The following is a 13,439-nucleotide window of genomic DNA, read 5'->3' on the forward strand; positions in this document are numbered from 1 at the left end:
TCATAGAGACACAGAGATGTACAGCAGAGAAACAGACCCTTCAGTCCAACTCGTCCATGCCGACCAGATATCCCAACCCAATCTAGTCCCACCTGCCAGTCCCTGGCCCATATCCCCCCAAACCCTTCCTATTCATATACCCATCCAAATGCCTTTTAAATGTTGCATTTGTACCAGCCTCCACTACATCCTCTGGCAACTCATTCCATACATGTACCACCCTCTGCGTGAAAAGTTGCCCCTTAGATCTCTTTTATATCTTTCCCCTCTCACCCTAAAACTATGCCCTCTAGTTCTGGACTCCATGACCCCAGGGAAAAGACTTTGTTTATTTATCCTATACATGGCCCTCATGATTTTGTAAACCTCTATCAGGGCACCCCTCAGCCTCCGACGCCCCAGGGAAAACAGCGCCAGCCCATTCAAACTCTCCCTATAGCTCAAATCCTCCAACTCTGGCAACATCCTTGTAAATCTTTTCTGAACCCTTTCAAGTTTCACAACATCTTTCCGATAGGAAGGAGACCAGAATAGCACGCAATATTCCAACAGTGGCCTAACCAATGTCCTGTACAGCCGCAACATGACCTCCCAACTCCTGTACTCAATACTCAGTGTCCATGTGCATAGATCTCTGAAAGTTGCCACCCAGTTGATAGGGTTGTTAAAAAGGTGTATGGTGTATTCACTTTTATTGGTGGAAGGAATGGGTTTCGGAGCCATGAGGTCATGTTGCAGATGTACAAAACTCTGGTGGGGCTGCACCTGGAGTATTGCATACAGTTCTGGTCGCTGCATTATAGGAAGGATGTGGAAGCTTTGGAAAGGGTACAAAGGAGATTTACCAGGATCTTGTCTGGTATGGAGGGAAGGTCTGATGAGGAAAGGCTGAGGGACTTGAGGCTGTGTTCATTAGAGAGAAGATGGTTGAAAGGTGACTTAATAGAGACATACAAGCTGATCAGTGGATTAGATAGGGTGGATAGTGAGAGCCTTTTTCCTCTAATGGTGATGGCTAGCATGAGGGGACATAGCTTAAAATTGAGAGGTGACAGATATAGAACAGATGTCAGAGGTAGGTTCTTTACTCAGACAGTATTAAGGGTATGGAATGCCCTCTCTGCAACAGTGGCAGACTTGCCAACTTTAATGGCATTTAAATGGTCATTAAATAAATATATGGATGATAATGGAATAGTGTTGGTTAGATGGGCTTCAGATTGGTTTCACAGGTTGGCACAATATCAAGGGCTGAAGGGCCTGTACTGTGCTATCATGTTCTATGTTCTACGTACTGTGCTGGAGGCACGTCAGCAGCAATAGTATCAGCAATAAAATTGGGAGGCGATAACCTAGTGGTATTATTGCTAGGCTATTAATCCATAACTCAGCTAGTGTTCTGGGGACATGGGTTTGAATCACACCACAGCAGATGGTGAAATTTGAATTCAATAAAAATTGTCTGAGATTGAGAATCAACAAATGACCATTTCCGTTTGTCGGGAAAATCCATTTGGCTCACTAATGTTCTTCATGGAACGAAACCTGCCATCCTTACATGGCCTGGCCTGGCTGGCCTGGCCTGTGAATCACTTCAGACCCACAGCAAAGTGGTTTACTCTCAACTGCCCTCTGAAACAGCCTAGCAAGCCAGTGAGCTGTCTCAGTAAAGAAATGAAACGAGACGGACCACCTGGCCCAAAAAAGACAACGGCAGAAACAGTCCAGTCGATCCTGAAAAGTCCTCCTCACTAACATCTGGGGGCAACATCTTGTGTGGCACTATCATCACGCTAAATGGTATTTCAACCAGATCCAGCAACTCAAAACGAGGCATCCATGAGTGCTATGGGCCATCAACAGCAGTAGAAGTGTACTCCAGCACAATCTGCAACCTCATGGCTCAGCCTAACCCCCCTTCAGCCACTACCATCAAGCCAGAGGATCAAGCCTGGTTCAATGGAGAGATCGGGAAGACATGCCAGGAGCAGCACCAGGAATATCTAAATACGAGCTACCAAACAGGATTACTTGTGTAGGATTACTTATGCGCCAACAGTATAAGCAGCCAGTGATAGACAGAATTAAGTGAACCCAAAACCAATGGATCAGATCTAACCTCTGCAGTCCTGTTGCATCTAATTGTGAATGGTGGTGGGGAATTAAACAACTTACTGGAGGACGAGACTCCACAAATATCCCCACTCTCAAAGGTGGAAGACCCCAACACGTCAGTGCAAAAGTTAAGGCTGACAAATCCAACCTGGCCAAATACTGCCCAAGTTTACTCTCGATCAGGATTAAAGTGATGGAAGGTGTCATCAATAGGTCAATCAAGCAGCACCTGCTCAGCAGTAACCTGCTCAGTGACGCCCAGTTTGGGTTCTGCCAGGCCAATTCAGCTTGTGACCGCATTACAGTCATGGCTCAAACAAGGACAAAAAAGCTGAATCCCAGGGGCAAGGTGAAAGTGACAGCTCTTGACATCAAGGCCGCATTCAATGGAGTGTGGCATCAAGGAACTTTAACAAAACTGGAATCAATGGGTCTCAGGGAGCAAACTCTCCACTGGTTGGACAGTTGGAGTCTTACCTGGCACCGAGGATGATGGTGTGGTTGTTGGAGGTTAGTCATCTCAGCTCCAGGACTCTCTGCAGGAATTCCTCAGGATAGTGCCCTAGGCCCAACCATCTTCAGCTGCTTCAACAATGACCTTCCCTCCATCATAAGGTCAGAATTGGGATATTCACCAATGATTGTACCATGTTCAGCCCCATTTGTGACTCCTCAGATACTGAAGCAGTCAAATGCAACAAGATCTGGACAACATCCAGGCTTGGTCTGACAAGTGGCAAATAACATTCGTGACATGCAAATACCATCTCCAATACGAGACAAGCTAATCACCACCCCTTGAATTCCTCACTATCAGCATTTTGGGGTTATTAGATTAGATTACATTACAGTGTGGAAACAGGCCCTTCGGCCCAACAAGTCCACACCAACCTGCCGAAGCGCAACCCACCCATACCCCTACGTTTACCCCTTACCTAACACTACGGGCAATTTAGCATGGCCAATTCACCTGACCTGCACATCTTTGGACTGTGGGAGGAAACCGGAGCACCCAGAGAAAACCCACGCAGACACGGGGAGAACGTGCAAACTCCACACAGTCAATCACCTGAGGTGGGAATTGAACCCAGGTCTCTGGCGCTGTGAGGCAGCAGTGCTAACCACTGTGCCACCGTGCCACCCTCACTGACCTCAGACTCAACTGGATTCACCACATAAATACAGCAGCTGCAAGAGCAAGTTGGAGACTAGGAATACTGGGGGAAGTAATTCAACTCTTAACTCCCCAAAGCCTTTCCTCATCTACAATACACAAGTCAGAGTTGTGATAGAATGTTTCCCACTTGCCTGGATGGCTGCAGCTCCAACAACATGCAAGGAGCTTGACGCTATCCAAAATGAGTCCACATGATTAGTATCACATCACTAAAACTCACTACGTCCACCAATGATACTCAGTAACAGTGGTGCGAACTATCTGCAAGGTGCACTGTATAAATTCACCAAAGATTCTTGGATAGCACTTTCCAAACCCACGACCATTCCATTTCGAAAAGCAAGGGCAGCAGATACACGGGAAACCACCACATGTAATATATCACCACTCCTTCACTGTCACTTGGTCAAAATCTTGGAATTTTGTTCCGAAGGGCATTGTGGGTCAACCTACAGCATGTGGATTTCAGCAGTTCGAAAAGGCAGCTCATCACCATCTTCTCAAAGGCTTCTCTAGGCATGTGCAATAAATGCTGGCCAGGTAGCAATTCCCATGTCCCACAACTGAACTTTTAAAAAATTTACCTGCTTGATCCTTTGACTATGGAATCCTTAAGGAGAAAGTGAGGACTGCAGATGCTGGAGATCAGAGCTGAAAATGTGTTGCTGGAAAAGCACAGCAGGTCAGGCAGCATCCAAGGAGCAGGAGAATCGACGTTTCGGGCATGAGCCCTTCTTCAGGAATGAATCCTTATCACTAATGCTCTTCAGGTTCTTCATCCTCCCCAACAGTCACCCTAGGTAGCTGAGCCACCCATGGTGACACCAACATGGCTCGTGCTGAGCTCTCCTGTGGAACCAGTATTCTCACCAGTATTGAAAGTGAAATGCCAATTAGCAAACAAGATAGACTTAGGGGACTCCTGGAATGCCTACCTGCTTCTCCTGCCTTGTTCTGCTCGACTGCCTGCAGTTACTCATTGCCTCTCTGCCTGGATGCTTAGGGACCTCCTCCCTAAACATGCTACTCACATAGCCCTTGACCTTGCAGATGCAAAGTAGTGACTCCAGTTACACTCACATTCCTAAACTTAGAGTTCAAGTTTGTGCAGCCGGTGATAATTATTGCAGGTATTTTGTGGGCTTATGCCCGAAACGCGATTCTCCTGTTCCTTGGATGCTGCCTGACCTGCTGCGCTTTTCCAGCAACACATTTTCAGCTCTGATCTCCAGCATCTGCAGCCCTCACTTTCTCCTCGTCAGTGGAGACATGATCATGGAAAATGCAATTTCCACAATATTCAGTGTTCAACAAGATTCAAATTGTATTCTGCCAAACTATTACTAGTGTTTAATAGCTTACATTGGCTATTATTTAATGCAGTCCAGAAACATTCTCATAGGTATAAAATCGTCCTTAATAGATCCTTGCAATTTTTTTTTCTCTGTCACATTGGTGTTTAGTATAACATCAAATCCTGGAGGTGAATTGATTACTAGAACTTTTCTGGATAGCACACCAAATTCAATCAAAAGTGTATAATTTTCACTAACTTCACTGTTTTGATTTTAAAGTTCAGCCTTTCTCTGTAATTTCCCTCAACCAAAATGCCCTAAGTACAGAGTGATTTGGGAATTGGAGAAGGTCATGTTGAAGGTTTTATTTAACTCCAAGCATGAACAGCTTTATTTCAATCAGAAACCACATTACTATTTAGTCAGTGAAATTGATGCAGTAACACATGTAAGGTATTGCTGTAACAGAAATTGATTTGAAGTCCTTTTCCTCTGATCTTTAAATAGAACTATTCATGAAATAGCATGTAGTTATTGCTCCCATTGAACCCTGCTGTCTGCTATTGTTCCAGATTCTTCTGGAACATTATTGATAAGTCAATTTGTGAAGTTTGCAATCAGTAGTTCTTAGAAGAATAAATTTGGATTCTTTTGACCTTCATGGCAGTTAGAAAACTGATGAAATAATCACCTGAAGCCTATAAAATAGGTGCAAGTGTCAGACGTATACAAATATAAATAGCTGCACTGCCTGTATCTCATCGATAAAAAATGCTAGCTGTCTCATATAGATATACATGACAGCTCTTACAACCAGTCTTGGGGATGGTGATGTTACAGGGTTTTAATAGGATCTTGATGCATTCTTATGGAATATTATTTTACAACAAAAATCAATTGATTTTTTTTTTAAAAAACCTCTAAATAAATAATACTAACATTTCTATCGTGTTGAATAAGGTACACGTTCTTGTATTTTAATTATGCAAATCCTGGGCTTCAAGTTTCTTACAAAATATGCAATTTGTCTGAAGTTTACTGAATATTTATGAGTGAGATTTCACAAAGATTACAAAACATAGTAAAATTTTAATCAGCCGTGTGTCAAATGAAACAGATTCCTTACACCAGACGTAATCATTCTGTGAAAAAATCCATCAAAAATCCTTTATTTAGTGAATCGCTCAAACCCAGAGAATAGATTTGAAGACTGACAACATTATTTTAAGTGGCTGAAATGCAAGCTCTTGGCTTCGTATTTACATGATTTCACCTTGTTAGTCTGAAAGCAGTGAGGGTGTGTGTTGCCTGGATGTGAATCACCCAAACAATCAACTTCAAAACGTGTGAATAGCCAATCCCAAACGCTCCTCATGGACATTCAGGCACTAGCGATTTATTCAGGTTATGCGCAACAATCAGTTAAACTCATCTTTTAGACAATGGACCCCAGCAGATGTGGTCTGCACCATAGATCATTCAGACAGCTCATGACAGTAAGCAATTCGAACACAATGAAGAGCGTTTCCCAGTTTGAGGTGACCATATTAGGTAATTAAAGGGTGAACATAGGTCACAGAGTAGAAAGCTAACTCTTTGGGTTAAAACGATACTCATTTTCCAAAGTGAATGAGGTAGACAGTGAGTGAATGCTAACAATGAGATGATCTCTCTCTGCCTACCTATCTACAGTATCTCTCTCTCCAGCACTTCAGCATGTGCATGTTCTGCCTGTCTATGAGCAAGCCAAACCTACAGGCAAGGTCTCAGTGTGGAGAGAACTGCTGGCCTGTTTCCCCAGGTGTGATAAAGGAGACCATGATGCCAGATGCTGCTACAGCCTGGTCTGCAGGAACCATCTAGTTCAGTGCAGTTTCCATGGTTTGGAGGAATGCACAGCAAATCCACACGAAGCTGAATGACCGTCTGTGGTCTGCGAGATTAATGGCCATCATCTTCACTCACTCTAACTCAATTTCTGCACCCATCTAATGCCACAGCTCATGGTTTGCCACTTTCACTATTGTATGCAGCTCAGTGGCTGAGTTTTTCTGTACTCCATTTTTCCTAAACATCCTCACCAGCTTTCCTGGGTCTGCACCACCACTCACAGCTCTGCCAGCCACTTTCATCTCACTCAAGACTCCCTCTGTCTCATTTCAGCAGAAAACAGCCCACAAAAAGAGTCACTATGAGTGACGGTGCAGCCAGCAGGTGAGGAGAAAATCCTTCAGCCCATAGAAAGGATCTGTAATCACACGTGGGATGCCAAGATCTCCATCTCCCAGCAATCATTCAACCTACTGTACTGTGCTGTGCTGCTCCTGCTATGAATGGTAATGTGCTTAAGCTTTGACCCACAAAGAGTCAGAGAGTTATGCAGCACGGAAACAGACACTTCAGTCAAACCAGTCCATGCTGAACATAATTCCAAACTAAACTAGTCCCACCTGCCTATTCCTGCCCCACATTCCTCCAAAACTTTCTTATTCATGTATTAATCCAAATGTCTTTTAAATGATGTAATTGTACCCACTTCCACCATTTCCTCAGGAAGTCCATTCCACATGCGAAACACTATCTGTGTAAAAGATTTACCCCTCATGTCCTTTTAAAATCTCTCTTCTCACTAAAACTGTGCCCCTTAGTGTTGAAATCCACCAGCTTATGGAAAAGACAACTACTATTTAACTCTATTTATACACCTCATTATTTTACAAACCTCTGTAAGGTCTCCTCTCAACCTCCTACTCTCCAATGAAAAATATCTCAGCCAACTCAAAAATGCCATACCTGACAACATCCTGGTAAATTTCACCAACTTAATAATATCCTTCCTATAACTGGGTGACCAGAACTGGACACAGTATTCAAGAAGAGGCCTCACCAATGTCCTGTACAACCTCAACATGACTTCCCAACCCCTATACTCAAAGGACTGAGCAATGAAGACAGGCGTGTCAAATGCCTTTTTACTCACCCTGTCTATATGTGATGCAAACTACAAAGAATTATATACCTGAAACCCAAGAGTGCCTCTGTTCGACCACACTATCCAAATTGTACCATTAATTGTATAAGTCCCACCCATGTTTGTTGCACCAAAATGCAATATCTCATATTTATCCAAATTGAACTCTTTCTGCCATTTTTAAGCCCATTGACCCATTTGATCAAGATCCCTTTGCAATCTTAGAAAACTTCCTTCACTGTCAACTGTGCCACCAATTTTGGAGAGTCCACAAATGTACTAACCATGCCTTCAATATTCTCACCCAAATCATTTAGAGAAATGACATCAAAAGAGGACCCAGAACTGGAGCATCACTGGTCACAAGCCTCCAGTCCAAAATGCAACCCTCCACCACCACTGTCTGTCTCTCTAAGTCAATTATTTATCCAATTGGCAAGCTCACCCTGAATCCCATGTGACCTAACTTTACAAAATAATCACGATTAGATTAGATTCCCTACAGTATGGAAAGAGGCCCTTTGGCCCAACAAGTCCACACCGACCCTCCGAAGAGTAACCCACCCAGACTCATTCCCCTACCTTATATTTACTAAGTCACCTAACACTATGGGCAATTTAGCATGGCCAATTCACCTGACCTGCACATCTCTGGATTGTGGGAGGAAACCAGAGCACCCAGAGGAAACCCACTCAGATACAGGGAGAATGTACAAACTCCACACAGACTGGTGGGAATTGAACTCTGGTCCCTGGAACTATAAGGTAGCAGTGCTAACCACTGAGCCACGATGCGGAACCTTATTCAAAGGTTTTACGAAGGTCTAAGTAAAGAATGACTACTGCTCTTTTTGATATCAATCTTTTTGATAACTTCCTCAAAAAACTCAATCAAATTTGTGAGACATGATTTTTCTCACACAAAACCATGCTGACTATCCATAATCAATTTTTGCCTCTGTAAATGTCATAAATCCTATCTTTCATCATCATCTCCAATAATTTACCTACAACTGAAGTCAGACTCACAGGTCTATAGTTCTTCTGTTTCTTCTTACAACCTTTATTAAACAAAAGTACAACATTAGCCACCTTTTAGTCAACAGGCACCTCACCCATAGTTATAAATGGTGCAAATATTTCTACAAGGAGTCTTACAATTTCCTCCTTTACTTCCCACAACATTAGATACACTAGATCAGGTCCATGAGAGTTAGCCACCTTTATGGTCTCAAAGAACTCCCAAACTTCCTCTTCTGTATTGGGAACTGTTTTTAAAACATCAAAATTTATTTCTGTGCATTGTCTAGTCTCAATTTCTTTCTCTACAGTAAAAACTGACACAAAATATTCATTTAATATGTCTCCAGTCTCCTGGGGTTCAACACACAGTCAACCTCCTTGAGCTTTAAGTAGCCTTACCTTCTCTCTAGTTATTCTCTTGTTCTTAATGTTTTTGTAGAATCTCTTTGGATTATCCTTAACCTTATCTGCCAATGCCATCATTGCACAACTCACTCACTCTCATGTTTTAAGCATCCACATAGTCACTATCTGCATGAGACCAGTCCCTCCAGACACCAGCTCCTCTTCTACATCTGAGGATGAAACCACAGATCACCAGAGGAAGCTCTGACATGGCTGTTCCCTTTACTCTCTGCCAACTCTCTTTCACCTTACTGGATACCTTCGCTAAATCTGGGAGTATGTTCTGGTGAGCACCTTATTGACATGTTTCCACAGTTGACTGAGGAATGAAGTTTCTGTCAAACAGGAGACTCCAAGAAACCAGACATTTGCCTAGTCCCCAGGCAGTAGGTGTCTGTTAGCCACTAATCACTTCAATCAAATGCACAAACAAACCACAGGAGCAACAGAGTTGAAAAGTGTGGTGCTAGAAAAGTGCAGCAGGCCAGGCAGCATCCGAGGAGCAGGAGAATCGACGTTTCGGGCATAAGCCCTTCTTCAGGAATGAGACTGGTGTGCCAAGCAGGCTGAGATAAAAGGTGGGGGAGGAGGGGGGGGGGGTATTTGGGGCAGGGGCACTGGGAATATGATAGGTGGAAGAGGGTGAGGGTGAGGGTGATAGGCCAGAGAGGGGGTGGGGGCGGCGAGGTCGGGAAGAAGATTGCAGGTCAAGAGGGTGGTGCTGACTCCGGGGGTTGGGACTGAGATAAGGTGGGGGGAGGGGAAATGAGGAAGCTGGAGAAATCTCCAACCACACGGGATGAATGTAGATTTCTCCAGTTTCCTCATTTCCCCTCCCTCCACCTTATCACAGTCCCAACCCCCGGATTCAGCACCGCCCTCTTGACCTGCAATCTTCTTCCCGACCTCTCCGCCCCCACCCCCTCTCCGGGCTATCACCCTCACCCTCACCTCCTTCCACCTATCGTATTCCCAGTGCCCCTCCCCAAATACCCCCCCCCCCCCCACCTTTTATCTCAGCTCGCTGGAAGAAGAGCTTATGCCCGAAATGTCAATTCTCCTGCTCCTCGGATGCTGCCTGGCCTGCTGCATTTTTCCAGCACCACACTTTTCAACTCTGGTCTCCAGCATCTGCAGTTCTCACTTTCTCACAGGAGCAACAGGCAGATTTGTCAAAAATACTAGGCAAACTGAATCAAGAATGTCGGAGGGCAGTATCAGTGCTGTGATGTCTTTGGCACGCATAAATCTGGCTGACTCGATGAACAGTTTGGAAAGCCAGATTCAGTAAAGCACTAAGTGACTGCTGGAAATGCACTGCAGTATTTTGCTTTAGGGCCATTTGTCTCTTCCTGACACATCTGAGGCAATTAACAGGAATTGTGCAGGACAGCTACAGAGTGCTAATGTCAGAATGGCTGGATATTAGGATTAGCACCAGCACCCAGAATCCTCAGAGGTACCAAGAGTAGCAAAAGTGTTCAGTACTTCCATCTACATCAAGCTGGGTGCTCTGGGAGCAAGGTGCCTAGGCATGGAACATGTTTGAAAAGACAATGTGAGGAAAACTGATACGCTCATAGACTGAAACCCTCAATGAACCACCACAAATGACACTTAATCAATTTCTGGTAAGAATCAGCTGTAGTCTGTGATCTTAATTAAAACCAGTTTAAGTCCCCAAAATCTCACCAATCTACAACATATGATGAACCAAAGTTATCATACCTCCCAACATGATGTACCAGTAGCATGCTTGTGAAAAAAAAATTGGAATAAAATTTCTAATCTAACCTCATTGTGTATTTTATTTATGATGGTCAAAAAGAAAATGAACAGAAACTTACAAAAAGATAATCATTTTGTGACCCAGTTTTATGTTAGGATTTATTCTACCATGAACCTCTTTATATTATGATGAATATTTTTAAGAAAACCTTGAAAATTATATTCTAAATAGAAAATGAATATTAGATAATAAACCATCGAATGTACTTCATATCTGATAATACTAATACAAGATAATAGCTTATTATCTGAGTAAAATGAAATTTTACAACTATCTAGACAAATATAATTTATTGGTTTGCCACCCATCTCTGGTCAGGGGAACCAAATTGTTGTGTCACCTCCTGCAACGTCATATGGGCTGGTGATACCATACATAATATGCAAATGATTCATAACAAAAGTGTTCAAATCATCTACCTTATCCATCGTAACCGATGACTCTGTCATCAAATGGACAAGAGTGAGATGGCCTGTTGGCTTTTTAATCCCAAAGGTCATTCCATCTTTTTTGTTAGATGTACTGAAGGCTGACCTCAGAAAAACATTAAAAATCACCCAAAACCTTTCCCTTCCCTGAGTGGCTGCCAATGGGTCCTTTGTAGAACACTAGTTAAGCTGTATAAAGCTTGGTCAAGCTGACACTCGCGCACATGACATATTTGCCACTTATTTGTATGTTAAAATGGCAATTCAGACTTTTGACAATAAATTTTTGACTGCTTTGGGTGTGGGTGCTGGTTGGTCTATTTGAAATGAGTAAATGAATGTCCATTGTATGCTCCTGTGTTGGTTCACTTTTTCCCATAGACAAAATTGTCATTTGGCAAAAGAATTCCTTTTTGCAAAATGTTAACACTGAGCATATTGTGTGTGTAATATTTGTAGTTGTGTGTCAGACACAGTTAGGGATTTTGAGCCTGAAGAGTACCTGTCTCAGAGAGTACTGTATATTGGAGTAGACGTGGCTGTGGTGGAGAGATGATCTAGAATAAGAAATTGATGTTGTCTATTGCTAATGATAGTGATGATGAGAATGCAAACTCAGCTGTTTTTCTGGAAGAGAACATTTTCTCAATCTTTGTTCTTTCATGTACCCACATGATCCATGTGTAAACCCACAGTGAGAGAGAGGATTAATGACTTTTGTTTCTTTCCCTCTTTCAGCACTGTCTTTACATCAGTTCTTCAGTCAGTCTGAAGTGAATATCCCCTGCCTTCAAACAGAATTTGTTCACTAACACCACAGTCGATCCATGGGCTAGGTTCCATTTGCCAAAAACCTTTTATCATTACATTATGATGAGATTTTTAAAAGGTCAATTGGATAAACATATGAATAAGTGAGGTTTGGAGGGATATGGGCCAAATACAGGCAAATGGAACTAGTTTAGTTTGGGAATATGGTCAGCATGGATTAGTTGGACCTAAGGGTCTGTTTCCATGTTGTGTGATGCTAAATCTATAAATACCAATCTGGGGTATTATTTCTTAATATCCAACTTTGCTAAGACACAAATGATAGGAAATATGTCATATCAAATATTGGATATAGGTACAAATATGGCAAAAACATTGTTCAAATGTTGTGAAGACTGATGGAAAACTGGATCTCACATTTATTTTATAAACAGAAGGGGTGAAAATAGTGGAACTGCTTGGACGGACTTCCCATCACTGCCTAGCAAATTTACTTATCTGAGGAAAGTTCACACATTGATGGAAGAAAAGCTTTTAGAAATGAGTACAAATACTTGGAAATGAGGTGCTAACTAAAGTCCTAGGAGTCACCAATGACCAGAAACTGAATTGGTCTAGCCATATAAATACTGTGGCTACAAGAGCAGAGTACAGGCTAGGAATTCTGCAGTTATTATCTCACCTCCTGACTCCCCAATACCTGTGCATCACCCATGAAACACAAATCAGGAGTGTGATGGAATACTCCCCATGTGCCTGGATGAGTGCAGTTACAACATGACTTCAAGAAGCTTGACAGAAAGACAAGCCAATCAATCCCACCACCTTGTGGCTGAACATTTCAACTCCATCTCCCACTCTGCCAAGGACATTCATGTCCTGAGCCTCCTCCATCGCCACTGCCTTACCATCCGACGCCTGGAGGAAGAACACTTTAACTTCCACCTCAGAACCCTTTAAGCCCAGGGCATCAATGTGGACTTCACCAGTTTCATCATTTCCCCTCCCCCCACCTTACCCCAGTTCCAATTTGCCATCTCAGCACCACATTCATGACCTATCCCACCTGTCAATCTTCCCTCACACCCATCCACTCCACCCTCCTCTCCAACCGATCACCTTTACCACCCCCACTCTCAGCTACCTTCTCCACAACCCCACCCCCTCCTATTTATCTCTTCACCCCTGAGGCCCCCAGCCTCATTCCTGATGAAGGGCTCTGGCCCAAAACATTGATTTTCCTGCTCCTCGGATGTTGCCTGACCTGCTGTGCTTTTCCAGCAACACACTCTGAACTCTGATCTCCAGTATCTACAGACTTCACTGTCTCCCACAAGGACAAAGCAGCCCATTTGACTGGCATCACACCCACTACCTTCAACATTCAATCCCTTCACCACTGACACACAGTGGCATTTACAAGATGCACTGCAACAACCCACCAAGAACCTTCAATAGCATCTTC

This window comes from Chiloscyllium plagiosum, unplaced genomic scaffold (assembly GCF_037043375.1).
Source record: "Chiloscyllium plagiosum isolate Xiang-an unplaced genomic scaffold, Cpla_swu_hap1 HiC_scaffold_5, whole genome shotgun sequence".
In the NCBI taxonomy this organism is placed as follows: domain Eukaryota; kingdom Metazoa; phylum Chordata; class Chondrichthyes; order Orectolobiformes; family Hemiscylliidae; genus Chiloscyllium; species Chiloscyllium plagiosum.